The following is a 13,922-nucleotide window of genomic DNA, read 5'->3' on the forward strand; positions in this document are numbered from 1 at the left end:
TATTATGAATTGTATGATTTAAATAATGTCTTTTCCATTTTGTTTTTCTTGGAATATAAGCATACAGTAACAGTTTTTATTTTAATCACTTTATATCTAGAATTCTTGTTAAATATATTCATCATGGCCAGTAATTTGTGTTTAGAATCAAATGGAATTTCTTAAGTACATTACCTTGCTATCTGGATTAGTACTTGTTTTATTGGTGATTTTCCCATTCTAGTGACCTTAAATTCTCCTTCTTGCATTACTGCACTGGCTGAGATTTCCAGAACAGTGTTGAACAATGGTGTGTTGAGTTCACTTTTATTTTTTTCCCCTCTAGCAGGGAGTGAAGGTTTAACATTACACTATTTCATATGATATTTTACGTACATTTTGGCAGATATTCTTTTTAAAAATTGAGTTTTTAAAAAATAAATGACAGCAGAATGCATTACAATTCTTACTACACATATACAGCACAATTTTTTATATCTCTGGTTGTATATAAAGTATGTTCATACCAATTTATGTCTTCATACATCATTTGGATAATGATGTCCATCACATTTCACCATCATTGCTAACCCCCTGCCCCCTCCCTTCCCCTTCCACCCCTCTGCCTTATCTAGAGTTTGTCTATTTCTCCCATGTTCTCCCTCCCTACCCCCACTATGAATCAGCCTCTTTATATCAGAGTAAACGTTCAGCATTTATTTTTTGGGATTGGCTAACTACACTTAGAATTATCTTCTCCAACACTATCCATTTACCTGCAAATTCCATGATTTTGTTCTTTTTTATTTCTGAGTAATATTCCAGATAAATAAGACCATTTATCCATTCTTCTACTGAAGGGCATCTAGGTTGTTTCCACAGTTTAGCTATTGTGAATTGTGCTGCTATAAACAAAGGTGCCAAAAACATGTATTGGAGAAAAGATGGCTTCTTCAACAAATGGTTCTGGGGAAAACTGGAAATCCATATGCAACAAAATGAAATTAAACCCCTATCTCTCACCATGCACAAAACTCAACTCATAGTGGACCAAGGACCTGGGAATTAAACCAGAGACTCTCCGTCTAATAGAAGAAAAAGTAGGTCCTAATTTTCATCATGTAGGATTAGGCCCCAACTTCCTTAATAAGACTCCTATAGTGTAAGAATTAAAACCAAGAATCAATAAATGGAATGGATTCAAACTAAAAAGTTTCTTCTCAGCAAAAGAAACACTCTGTGAGATGAATGGAGAGTCTACATCCTGGGAGCAAATTTTTACCTCTCACACATCAGATAGAGCACTAATCTCTAGGGTATAGAAAGAACTCAAAAAGCTAAGGACCAAAAAATCAAATAACCCAATCAGTACATAAGCCAAGGGCCTGAAGAAGATATACTTTCAATCAACAAATATGTGAAAAAATATTCATCATCTCTAGCAATTAGAGAAATGTAAATCAAAACTACTCTACGATTTCATCTCACTCCAGTCAGAATGGCAGCTATTATGAAGACAAACAACAATAAGTGTTGATGAGGATGTGGGGGAAAAGGTACTCTCAAACATTGCTGGTGGGACTAAAAATTGGTACAGCCAATATAGAAAGCAGTATGGAGATTCCTTGGAAAACTGAGAATGGAACCACCATTTGACCCAGCTATCCCTTTCCTTGTTCTATACTCAAAGGACTTACTATTTTTTAATCTTTATCTTTATCAGATTTATATTCTTTATCATATGAGGGAAGTTTTTCTTTTCTTTTTTTGATGTTTCCTTAGAATGTGTCGTTTTGTTTGTCACTAATGAACAATTTTATCAAATGGATGTTCTGCCTCTATTGATCATATATGGATGGTCAAATACTTTGGTCTCCCTTTCCCCAATACATATGTATATCATAAGTACACACACAGCAAGATTTGATCTTCTACAGTGTGTTAAAGACATTTGTATTTATATTTGTGACACATTGTTCTTCAATTTTTCTTCTAGAATATTCCTTGTCATATTTATGATACCAAATTAAATCTGGCTTCATACTATGAGAGGGATCATATTTTCTACTGTGGACTACTTATTTATTTACTTTTTGCCATTTTACCTTCTTATTCTTATCTCTGTGACTTTTTAGTTGGTGTTAGAATGCTTAATAATATTTACCTAAGCATATATATATATATATATATATATATATATATAGGAAAAGCAAAGCAACTTTGCATTTTCACATGATGTTCTTCTTCCCAAAAGACTTTTCCCTTCCCCTGCTAGGTGGTCAGAATGCTACAATACCTCCTGCCATGACTCAGAGCTATTGACTAACAGTTGAAAACTGCCTGCAATCACCAGCCAAACTCAGAGGTTCCTCCAGCTGTGCAATCTCAGAATCAATTTTTATTTCAGCAGCTTTCCAATGACTCTAACATAAGGCTTCTATGTATATTTGGACTTTTAGTCAGTATGCTCCAAGCTACTCCATTATACATGGGGCCAACACATTATGAAGGAAAATTAAAAATGATATAACTAAAAATTTTATTTTTGTTGTGTGTGGTGGTGCAAACCTGTATTCCCAGAGGCTTGGGAGGCTGAGGCAAGATAATTGAAAGTTCAAAGCCAGCCTCAGCAACTTAGCAAGGACCTAAGCAACTTTGTGAGATCCTGTCTCAAAATAAAAAGGGTTGGAAATGTGGCTCAGTGGTTCAGCACCCTTGGGATCAATTGTTGGCACACAAAAAAACTTAATTTTCATGGTGGAGAAATAATTTTGAATTTAGTAAGATTAGAATTAATATTTGCATCTTCTGGAGATGAGGGACTTGAGAATTTTCCCAGAGGTGATGTGCCTTCCTCTGATGATGATAAATTTTATACAAGGGTTAAATTTTATTTCTTTTCTTTTTGTTTTTATTATCTTATAAATACAAGGGTTAGATTTTTCAATTTGCTATTTTAAGCAAAGAGCACAACCTGGAGTTCAGGCTGTACCCAGTACCTTTTGATTATAGAGTCTGGAACCCAAGGGAATAAGCTTTTCCTTTCTGTGTGGAACAATTCAATAAAGGAACTTGTAACACTCCCAAGCTGATTCTAATGAACCCTTATGAATTAATAACTTTTTTTTCTGCTACCACAGGATTGGACCACCAAGCTAGATGGATAGAATGCTCTAAGACAATTTGTCAAACCTACTGTAATGGGTCAAAACAGTCAAAAGTCTAGTCTTTTAGGTAAGAGAGTTTCTCTTGCTGCTTCTCAACTCTGACATTGTAGCACAAAACCAGTCATAGTTTGTGTGTAAGTGAATGAAGATGGTATGTTCCAATATTTACCAACAGTAATTTTTACAAGTTTTGCGTATCACAATATATATTCTTTTTTTTTCAATTTTAAAAATTACTAGATGAAATTCTGTACAAGAACCAATGACATGTTGGATGGATTTGGATGGGTTGTGGTTTGCTGATGACCGGTCTGAGTCAGCACTGTCTAGAGAATTTTTTAAGTGATAGAAATGTTATGCATATCAGTACTGCCCACACAGTAGCTACTAGCCATATGTGCCGGCCGAGTGCCTGCAATATGATTAGTGCAAGTAAGGAACTGAATTTTAATTTAATTATTTTAAATTTCCAATTTGTTTTTAACACCATTGTTCAAATTTTAACTTAATTTAGTTTTAATTAAATTTAAATATGTGGCAAGAGTTTTTTTGTGTTGGCAACTGCAGATGTTAGACTTCCATTATAGTTGGGTAAAGGGGGTATTGAAATACAGTTAGAGAACAGTAATAAATCCTAGTGTTCTACAGTACATGGGGATAGTTGTACTTCACAACAATTAATAATACATGTTAAAAAGAATCAGAGGAGAGAACTTCGAATATTCCCAATGCATTGATAAAGTGATGAAAATACTACGTGCCTGATTTGATTTTGGCACATTGTATACGTGCATTAAGTTGTCACACCATAAATACATACATTTTTAAAAAAACAAATTCTCCACCATTATAAGCCCTGAAAATTAAAAAAAAAATGTATGGTTGGTGCTATTTCACTGAGTGGCCAAATCAAATTGAATTGGAGTAAACCAATTACACTTTTTGTGAAACATTCATGAATTTTGCTAAAAATGTACTTGTTCTATGTTATTGCACTATATTACTCTATTGAGAGTATAATTAAAATCTACAGTGTATATGTAATAATGCCCTTTTAAGATGTTGAGCAATGTGACAATGGAAATGCATTGTGCTCCTGAGATATCGCTTAGATACTGAGTATTTGCACCTCTAAGACACACGTTTATACTTGATGTTCATACTCATGGTTGAAATAGAAAGGTAAGCAATAATAAAACTGCCCCCTACTGACACACATACACAAACACCTAATTTTGAAATGGTTGATGAAACAATTTTGAGATGGATGACTTCCTCTGAAATGTAGAGGTCAATGGTCATTACTTCATTAAAAGTATGCCTTTTTTTGTGTGTTGGGGGATTCTTATTTCTCAGCCAGGGAAATGCAGGATCAGAATCACTGTTGCTTACATAAGGCAGCAGGTGAAAGGAGGGTCACTTGTGTGAAAGGGTATTTCCCTTTTGTCTTCTCAATGAATCAGGCAATGCCTTCTGGCAACTGCATCCAGAAAATGGAAAAGTCAGGCAGCTACTTAAAAATGGAAGTTCCTTTAATCTAAGAATTTTTATTATCCAAGGGTCAGTGCTGCAGCCCGGCTGCAGTAAAATAACCGGGGGGGGGGGGTGACGAGCAGCTTGTGTACATTGATACAGCAGGAGTGGGAGCCGTTTATTATAGGACAAGAGTGGTGCACCTCAGTATCAACTCTGGCTCTGCCACTCCTAGCTGTTATCTTGGGTAGATTTCTAATCCCTTTGGAGCCTTGGCTTTTTCATTTGCACATTACTGATAATACCTTATTTGCCTTATTACGATGATGTAAGAATTCAGCCTGGTAACATCTACAAAACAAAATCTAATACTAGAAGATATCATCTTCACCCATATGACTGATGCAGTCAAAGGATGAGAAAATATTATGTTGGTGAGGATATGTATAAATGAACACTTTCATGTGCTGTTGGCAGGATTCTAAACTGGTCCATCCATTTTGGAGAACAATTTGGAAGTATCTATTAAAATACACAGTGTATATCAAATGGTGTAACAATTCTAATTTGGGGGATAAACCTCATGTGCAAACAAGAATGTGCAAAATGTTCTTATTAAGTACTTGCTTATAACACAGAAATTTTGCAAATTGCTTAAAGCTTATCATCAGGGTAACAGTTTATTTATATTATTCAGCCTGTATAATGTAGATGTTTAAGTGTCAATATGGGGAAATATCTGAATTGTTTTATTAATACAAAAATCAAGATGCAGTAGACTGCCTGCCATTTGGATAAAAAAGATCAAAGTAAGAAGTTGTAATAACTGAATACAGATTTATCTTCCTTCTATGCAGAGAATAATTATGAAGGATCATATTCCCTGGAAGTATATATTACAACTGGTGGAGACAACTGTTTCTGGGAAGTCTCAATTGAGTTCTGTGGTTAAGAGAGAGGGAGACTTACTTTTCACCATGTATTTTTCTTTTGAGACAATGCAGTGTTCTATTTTTAATTGAGTTCTAAGTAATGTAAAATAAAATTCCCTCTTTTCTTTTGGCAGTACTGAGAATTAAAGGATATTGTTCATAATAAGCAAATACTCTAATATCTCTAGACCTACAATCACTCAATCTTAAGAGTAAAATCCAGTGAGTTTTGTCAAATTTATACAGTAATGCAACCACACAACATCAAGATATAAACATTGCTGGGCATGATGATGTACACTTGTAGTCCCTGATACTCAATAGGTGATGCAGGGAATTATTTGAACCTATGGGTTTAGGACTAATCGAGGTGATACAGTGAGATGCTGTGTCTATATATATATTATTGCCATCACTGCCTAAAATTTCTTCTTCCTCCTATTATAACCAATCACACTTTCTTTTGTATAGACCCTGGAGACCATGGATCTGCTTTCTGTACCTATTGTTTTATCAAGAAAGTCATATGCTAGAATGTGACATATAATACAGAATACATCAAAATTTTTATCTCTGGATATTTTGACTTAATTTATTCTTTCTCCAGTACTCTTCTTATATTAAGTTAAAAAATATTTGTGCATAATAATTATACAGAATGGTAGGTTTCATTGTGGTAAAATCCTATGTGCACATCACAAAAGTTGATCAGTTTCATCCCCAGTACCTTCCTTTGCCCTCCCCTTCCCCCCATTCCCTCCCTTATATTTTCACTATCTCTTACTTTTTAATGTAGCAGAATATGTTTTAGATTCATCTTCATGTGTAAATCTGTCAGTAGTTCATTATTTTTTTATTATGGAATAGTAGTATTCCATCACGTGGAGTACCATAAATTATTTATTCATTATAAGGAGATGGGTATTCTTGGTTGTTTCCACTTTGGGGATTTTTTTTTAAAGCCCTATGAACATTTGTGTACAAATGTTAAGGTGGATTATATTTCCCTTTCTATTGAGTAAATACTTATAGTGGGATTATTGCATAATTTTTTAACTTTATACAAAACAGGAAGAACCAATTTAATTTTTCATTTATAATGTGTCCTTTGTCTTATATACTTGCCAGCTTAAGATTCCACAATTTAATCTTTTATTTTTTCTAGAAGTTTAAAAGTTTTAGCACTCAAGATGTAATTGGTGATTCATTTCAAGTCAATTGTGATTTGTGATATGAACTAATGATCCTGCATTGATTCCTTTCCTTTCCTTTCCCTTCCTTTCTTTGCCTTTGCTTGGGGCAGGTCTCCCTATATTGTCCATTTCTGGCCCCAAACTCCTAGGTTCAAGTGATCCTCCTGCCTTAGCCTCCATGTAGCTGGGATTATGAGCATGCACCACTATGCCCCACTCATTTATTTTCTCTGTTTAAAGTATTTAGTTATTCCAACAATATTTGTTGCAAATGTGTCTGCCTTTATATCTTCAAGATACAGTTTTAACTAAGAATAGAACCACTTTATGACCCAGCTATACCACTCCTCAGCATTTATTCTAAAGCATTAAAGACAGCATAATATAGTGATACATTCATAGCCATGTTATGGCAGAACAATTCATAATAGACATGGAACTAGCCTGCATGTCCATTAACATATGGATTAAAAAAATGTGGTATATATACACACGGAGTTTTATGCAACCATAAAGAAAAATGAACTTATGTCATTTTCAGGAAAATAGATAAAATTTGAAAGCATTATGTCAAACAAAATAAACAATACTCAGAAAACAAAGGGTCATATGCATTTTCTCATATGTAGAAACTTAAAAAAAGGGAAAAAATAGGGGTTCTCATGAAAATTGAAGGCAGACCAGTAGGAGAGAGAAAAGAGACAAGCGAGAGGGTAAAAGGGAAGGAATAGGGAAAACAGTGGAACAATATTGACCAAATGATATTATTCTATTATGTGCATGTGTGAATATATAACTCTCTCTCTCTCTCTCTCTCTCTCTCTCTCTCTATATATATATATATATATATATATATATATATATAACAAATCCCATCATCATGTGTAATTATACCCATAAATGTATAAAATAAGGAAACATTTTCACATATTATTTTAAAGAATAAAAGGAATAATTTAAAAATTTTAAATTTTCAAATAGAAAACAGCATAAATTGATAATATTTACTGAATTGTTGAAAATTATTTTTTTTTAATTTATCATCTCTTCTGCATTTTGGAGGGTCTAATACTCATCTAAAAGGAAGAGCTCCCCACAATTCTTTTACTGTTTTTTTTTTTTTTTTGTAATAGGAATTCAACTCAGGGGCACTCAACCACTGAGCCACCTCCCCCCAGCAATTATACTTTCCATTTTGAGACAGGCTCTTGCTAAATTGCTTACAGTCTCACTAAGTTGCTGAAGCTGGCTTTGAACTTAAACTTACTGTTCTCCTGCTTCAGCCTCCTGAGCAGCTGGGATTGCAAGTGTGCACCAATCATACTGCTCTCCACATTTCTAAATTAAGAGAAACAAATTTTGTGGCAATCTTAAACATTCAGTGGTTTTGCTTTTTATTATTCCAGTAGAGCCTTATAAACAGATACCTTGAATATTTCCACAGTCAACAGAGATCCCTCTTAAACCAGAATCCCATACAAGGTGTGAAAACTGGGGTGACAATATAGAGTATCAAGTAGTGGCAGATACCAGTGTCCAAACTTGTTGATAAAGAAAACAGAAGTTTTGGTGCTCAGGTACTCAAGTATTTGCTACTTAAATTTCTATGGGGGTGAGGGGAGCATTTTAGAAAGATCGTAGCCAGTGGTCTTAAACTCATGCATTTTATTATTTGGTTGGCTAACTGGACATAGCACTGCTTGTCTTTGGACAAAGGTTTCTTATCTATCGATCACGATGTTTGGACTAAGTAAATTCCAACATTTCCTCTAGCTCCATGACTTCTTTTCAACTTGGTTTATCTGTGTTTGTTCACTTCAGGGCACATCCATAATAACATCACTGACTTCTGTGCTGCACAATAACAAAGAATTCCCCAACTCAGAGATGTTTGACCCTGCTCACTTCCTGGATAAGAGTGGCAAATTTAAGAAGAGTGACTATTTCTTGCCTTTCTCAACAGGTAATAGGAATTTATTTCTGGTAGCACTTCAGGGGAAAAAAACATCTTCATGGGATCAGTTAAATTTGCAGAAGGTTTATTTGGGGGATGGTTGAAATGTTCTTTGCACATGATCAAAAGCAACATGCCTAATGCTCGTGCATTTTTCCTGATCAGGATACATTTTTCTGGGTCAGATTAGTTAGCCTTTTTGGGAATTAACCTAGTTCTTCCAAAATAAGAAAGCTACAGAGAGGATAGATTGTTTCATGCCTCAATGTACATGTGCATTCCCCACAACTCTTCCTAGAAGTTTAAATTCATCTCCACTGTTCAAAGGACTGAGCCCTCCCTTAATAAAACTTACATTTTAGCAGACTAGAAAATAGAGAATAATGACTCAAATAATCTGTGATTTGTGGCTTACTAAAACCAAAGGGGGCAAGAATCTACTGTCTGGCACAATTACAAAAAATGTAATGGAAAGATCACATTTGACCTAGGATCTGAAAGAAGTATGAGAAGTGCATCCTACTCCAAAGGAACAGCATGAGATAAAGCTTGAAATGGCATTGTATTTATTTATTTATTTAGGTTCTGAGGATTGAACCCACAGGTGTTTAACCACTGAACTATATCCCAGCACCCCCCCCCCCCATTTTTAAGAAAATTTTTTTGAGATGGGTTCTCCCTAATTTGCTTAGGGCCTCACTAAGTTGCTGAGGCTGGCTTTGAACTTGCCTAAGCCTCTGGGTCCACAGGGATTACAGGCATGCTCCACTGGGCGCTGCTGTTGAGTTAAGTTTAAGACTGATGAGACAGACAGAATCAGATGAATGGGAGACAATATCACTGAACTTCTCATTGGAAACAGGGACCCCATGAATACAGATGATTACTACTTGTCATCTAAAAATGAGTGTGTGTTTCTGGGAAAAGATTGATGGACACATGAAATATCAAAAGAACACTTGTAATGTGGACATTGTTAATGAAGTTCTTGGTATAGACCTGATAGTAAATATTGGTTGAAAGAAGAGTACTGATAAAATATTGTGTCCATCCTTCTGTCTAATCAGCCAAGCTTTATATTTGCTCTTCATCCATCTGATCATTCATTTAATAGTGACTCTGCATTCTGTTTGTGCCAGTCAGAGATATACTGTTCTTTCTAGGAAAACGGATATGTGTGGGAGAGGGCCTGGCCTGGATGGAACTGTTTTTACTCCTGACCACCATTTTACAGAACTTTTGCCTGAAATCTGTGGTTGACCCAAAGGACCTTGACACCAACCCAGTTGCTAGAGGATTTGTCTCTGTGCCACCTATGCACAAGCTCTGCTTCCTTCCTATTTGAAGAAGAGCCATCTGTCTGTCTGTGGCTGTGCTCTCCTCTTTGGGATATGCTCCACCTCCTTCCCTATCAGGCATGCCTTCTCTGACCTGCTTCTCATCAACCTACTTCTTTGTAGTCCCATGAATACCAAACCCCTATTACAGAGAGTTTCCTTAGTTTTTATAAATAATGCACGCTTCCTATTCACATACTGCAACACTTGCATTAGCCAGAGTATATTTTAACACTCTTGTGAGTTTTTACTATGATCTCCCTATTAAACCAAGGAAAACCAGGGGAAATTAAGAGAAATAAGTCAGGCACAGCAAGATAAAGACCACATGATCCCACTTTTATATGTAATATTAGAGAAAAGTAATGATTGCCAGAACTTGGGAAGGGGGTGACAGTGTGAGTGGATGGGGAAAGAGAAGAAGTTGCTTAAAGGGTACAAAGGTTTATGTAGACAGGAGGAATGAATTCTAATTATCTCCAGCTGAACATGGTATCTTTACTTAACAATAATACTTTGCATATTTCAAAATTGCTAAAAAGGAAGACATTAAATATCCTACCCATAAAGAAAGGTCAAGTGTGTGAGATAATGACCATGTGAGGTAGCCTGATTCAATCATCCTTCCATGTATACATGTATCACAACAATGTGCCCCATGAATACAGGTATCGTGCCTCAAGAAAAATGTGTGTGGGGTGGGGGAGTCTCCGCTGACTTTTATATTTTTATGTATCAGTTAAAATGCAATGAAAATAAATAAATTATCTCTATATTAAAGGCCCTATCAGATACTACCATACTTTAATTGCTTTTTGAAACAAAAGATTAATGTAGAATTAAATATATATGTGTATATTTTTATTTATATCAATCTTCATTATATCTTGCATATTTGAACTAAAATCTTGTGCGGTTTTCTTTGTTTCTTACAAAGGATGGTGATTTCTCTGAGACTTTTTTCTTTTATTTACCTTTTTATTGGTTCTTTTTAGTTATATATGACAGTAGAATCCACTTTAATTACACAAGCATGGTACGTATCTTATTCTAATCAGGCTTCCATTCTTGTGGATGGACATGATGGTGGTATTTGCTATATTACATAAGAAAATTATGTCAGTTTCCTTTTTGTTCCAGCTAAAAAGCTGACTTGTTTTAGCATTTCTTGTATGACAGATGTACTCTGAAGAATTTCCTTACCTTTGTTTTATCTTGAAATGTCTTATTTTCCACAGAGTGTGGTGTTGGCAGGCAGAAAAGTCTTCATTGACCTGTTTCCTGTCAGCACTTTAAAGCCACGATGCCACAGGCTGATGTCTTCCATCATTTCTGAGAAAATCAGGTGTTATTTTCATGGAAGATACTAAGGCAAGGAGTCACATCTGTCTTTCTGCTTCCAATAGTCTCTGTCTTTGTTTTTGAAGTTTCTTTAAAAATATGCCATGATAGGAGCCTCTTAGGTTACATCCCACTTGGAGTTTAGTTTCCAGCCTGGGTAGAGTCATGACTTTCCTTAAATTTCAAAGTTTTCAGTCATTATATCTTCAGAGGTGATCTGCAGGTTTAGTCGCTCCTGGGTGGTCATTGCTTTAGTGGAGTGCTGCACTACCTGACTAATGGTTGCAGCATTTGCTGTGGACTGGGTCAAAGCTACACCAGCAGCAGTAGCTGCTGCCACCGCAGCGAGGGAAGCAGCTACAATAGCAGCAGTAATCCCCAAATCTCGCCTAACTTGGGAAATGGAAATATCTTTTGTAAAGTGAATCTCTTGAATGGAGGAGTCATCCTCTGTTGGAAACCATAACATGGTGGGGGGTGTTCTCATTAGCACTACTGTCTTAACAGAGGAATTCCAACAATTGGTTAACTCATATTGGGAATCATCACAATTAAGACGACCATTTTTGTGATTTTGAGTGGAAGTTACAAGAAGAAAGGTGGCTTAACACATACATGGCCTTTAGTAGCATGTTTAGCTGAGGGTTTTTTAAAAGAACCATTCAACCAAATGGCATCCATGGTGACAATAGGACTGATATCTATATATTTGTAAGCACCACATGACAATTGTTTGCCTAATTGCAAAAAGTCTCCTGATTGTCTTTCTTTTATGTTTTGAGCATTTGTTATCCAATCTGTATGATGTTTAAATATTAATGTATTTGTTTCTGTTAAAAATTCCATCTTCTCCATCCACCTTTTGTATGGGGACTTGACCAACTAATAAGCTCATCAGAAATGAAATAGGGTCTGGAAAGGGAGAGACAATCTCTCCAAGATATAGCTCTTAGAGGTATACCTTCATTGATGTCCTTAAATTTTTTCCATGGGCATCTCTGCAGTAAGGGTTAGGGCCAATGAGGTGAGTCTCTAGCATGAGGGGGTATGGTCATGCCACTGACAGGCAGATCACTAACAGAGACTACTTTTGCTTCTCTTTCTAAGGAGAGTGGCCAAAGACCTAAAATGCCTCCTATTCCTGGCTCCCAAAGAATATCATTGGGAAGGCAAATTGTAGACTGACACAACCTCTGTGCCTTAGACACATTCCTTAATATAATAAAGGCCCATGAATGATCAAGTGAGAGTGACATATTCCAAGGGTGCCTTGCGATTGGGTCAGATGTAACTGGACATCCTGAGGAAACATTAGTAGCAAACAAGGAAGGCAATTCAGTATCATCCAACCAACAGGTAAAAGAATCCCAGGAGATGGAGCTCCCACCCACCAAGCATGTACTTGCGGCTGAATGACAAAATGATGCACAAAAGCATAAATGGGGTCCTTTTCTGTGTTGATGCTAAATAAGAGGAAAGTCCAACTAAAGTCCCAGCAACAGAATAAGTTGTTTCCAATCGTTTGGGTGTGGTCAACTCTGGTCAGGTGCAGGAGAGCCGCAGCTGCAGTGTGGCTGTAAGAACCGCGAGCCTTATGATGATGTTGATCCGGGGGCTCCTGTTGTCCTCCTGAGTTTTGTCCTTGGGATGCATTCTGCAAGATTTGAGAGAGAAGTATGTACAACATCCTGATCACGATTACTTGAGCGTGGATTGCTCTCATGGTTATTTAATCCCAGTGGCATGAGTATTTTGCTCACTGAAGAGTTTTTGCCACTAGATGGTGCTAGCGGCTCCCCCCTAGAGAAGAACTGTCCCACAGACAGCCATTTATGAGTGATAGCTATCTGCAAAGCAATTATTCCCTCATGGGACATACTTGAAGTGTGTTCATTTTGCTTGGACAGACCAGAATAGGGCCTTGAGTTATCAGGCCGTTAGGCAGAGGTCTTTCTTCCTCCATACTTACCTGTTGTGCATTTACCTGTAAGTTGCAGGTTATAATTGCACACATAAGCAAGAAGAGAGTAGTACCAGGCTCTGGTCTCCAGCAGGTGACATGATCTGGGCTTGATCTGATAAGGGTTTGATATCACCCCAGGTTATCTTGTGAGCCCTCCGGTGGGGAGGTCGTAATGATCTCTTCTCCTTTTGGCTCGGTTTCCGAGGCCTGCCTGTCAGTGGCTGGTCTGACATTTCTTGCTGGTACCCAAATGGAGTGAGAGTTGATCTCTGGAAAAACACAGGTGACGCCTCTACCCTGGGTAATCAAAGGGTGTGGCCCTTTCCATGCATTGTGAGTGGACCTTTCCACTGTACCAGGGGTACTGGAGTCAGGGAGGGAAAGGAGCCCCAGTGCTTGTATGCAGGGCTTATCCCATTTGAATCAAAGGTAAGAAAACTGAGGGCAAAGAGAGCATGCGTCAATGCAAGGTGAGGATCTAGACATGTATGAGCATTTTTTTGTTTCTGCAATGTTTCCTTAAGTGTCCGGTTAGTCCTTTCCACTATACCTTGCCCTTGTGGGTTATAAGGGATGCCTGTTG

General features: G+C 36.7%; 1 pseudogene; it reads left to right on the forward strand.

The window, feature by feature from the left end:
* LOC144249028 (cytochrome P450 2C19-like) overlaps nucleotides 1-10,043 on the forward strand; it is a 39,970-nt pseudogene extending 29,927 nt beyond the window's left edge.
* The last annotated feature ends 3,879 nt before the right edge of the window (nucleotides 10,044-13,922 follow it).

This window comes from Urocitellus parryii, chromosome 5, assembly GCF_045843805.1.
Source record: "Urocitellus parryii isolate mUroPar1 chromosome 5, mUroPar1.hap1, whole genome shotgun sequence".
Lineage (NCBI taxonomy): Eukaryota > Metazoa > Chordata > Mammalia > Rodentia > Sciuridae > Urocitellus > Urocitellus parryii.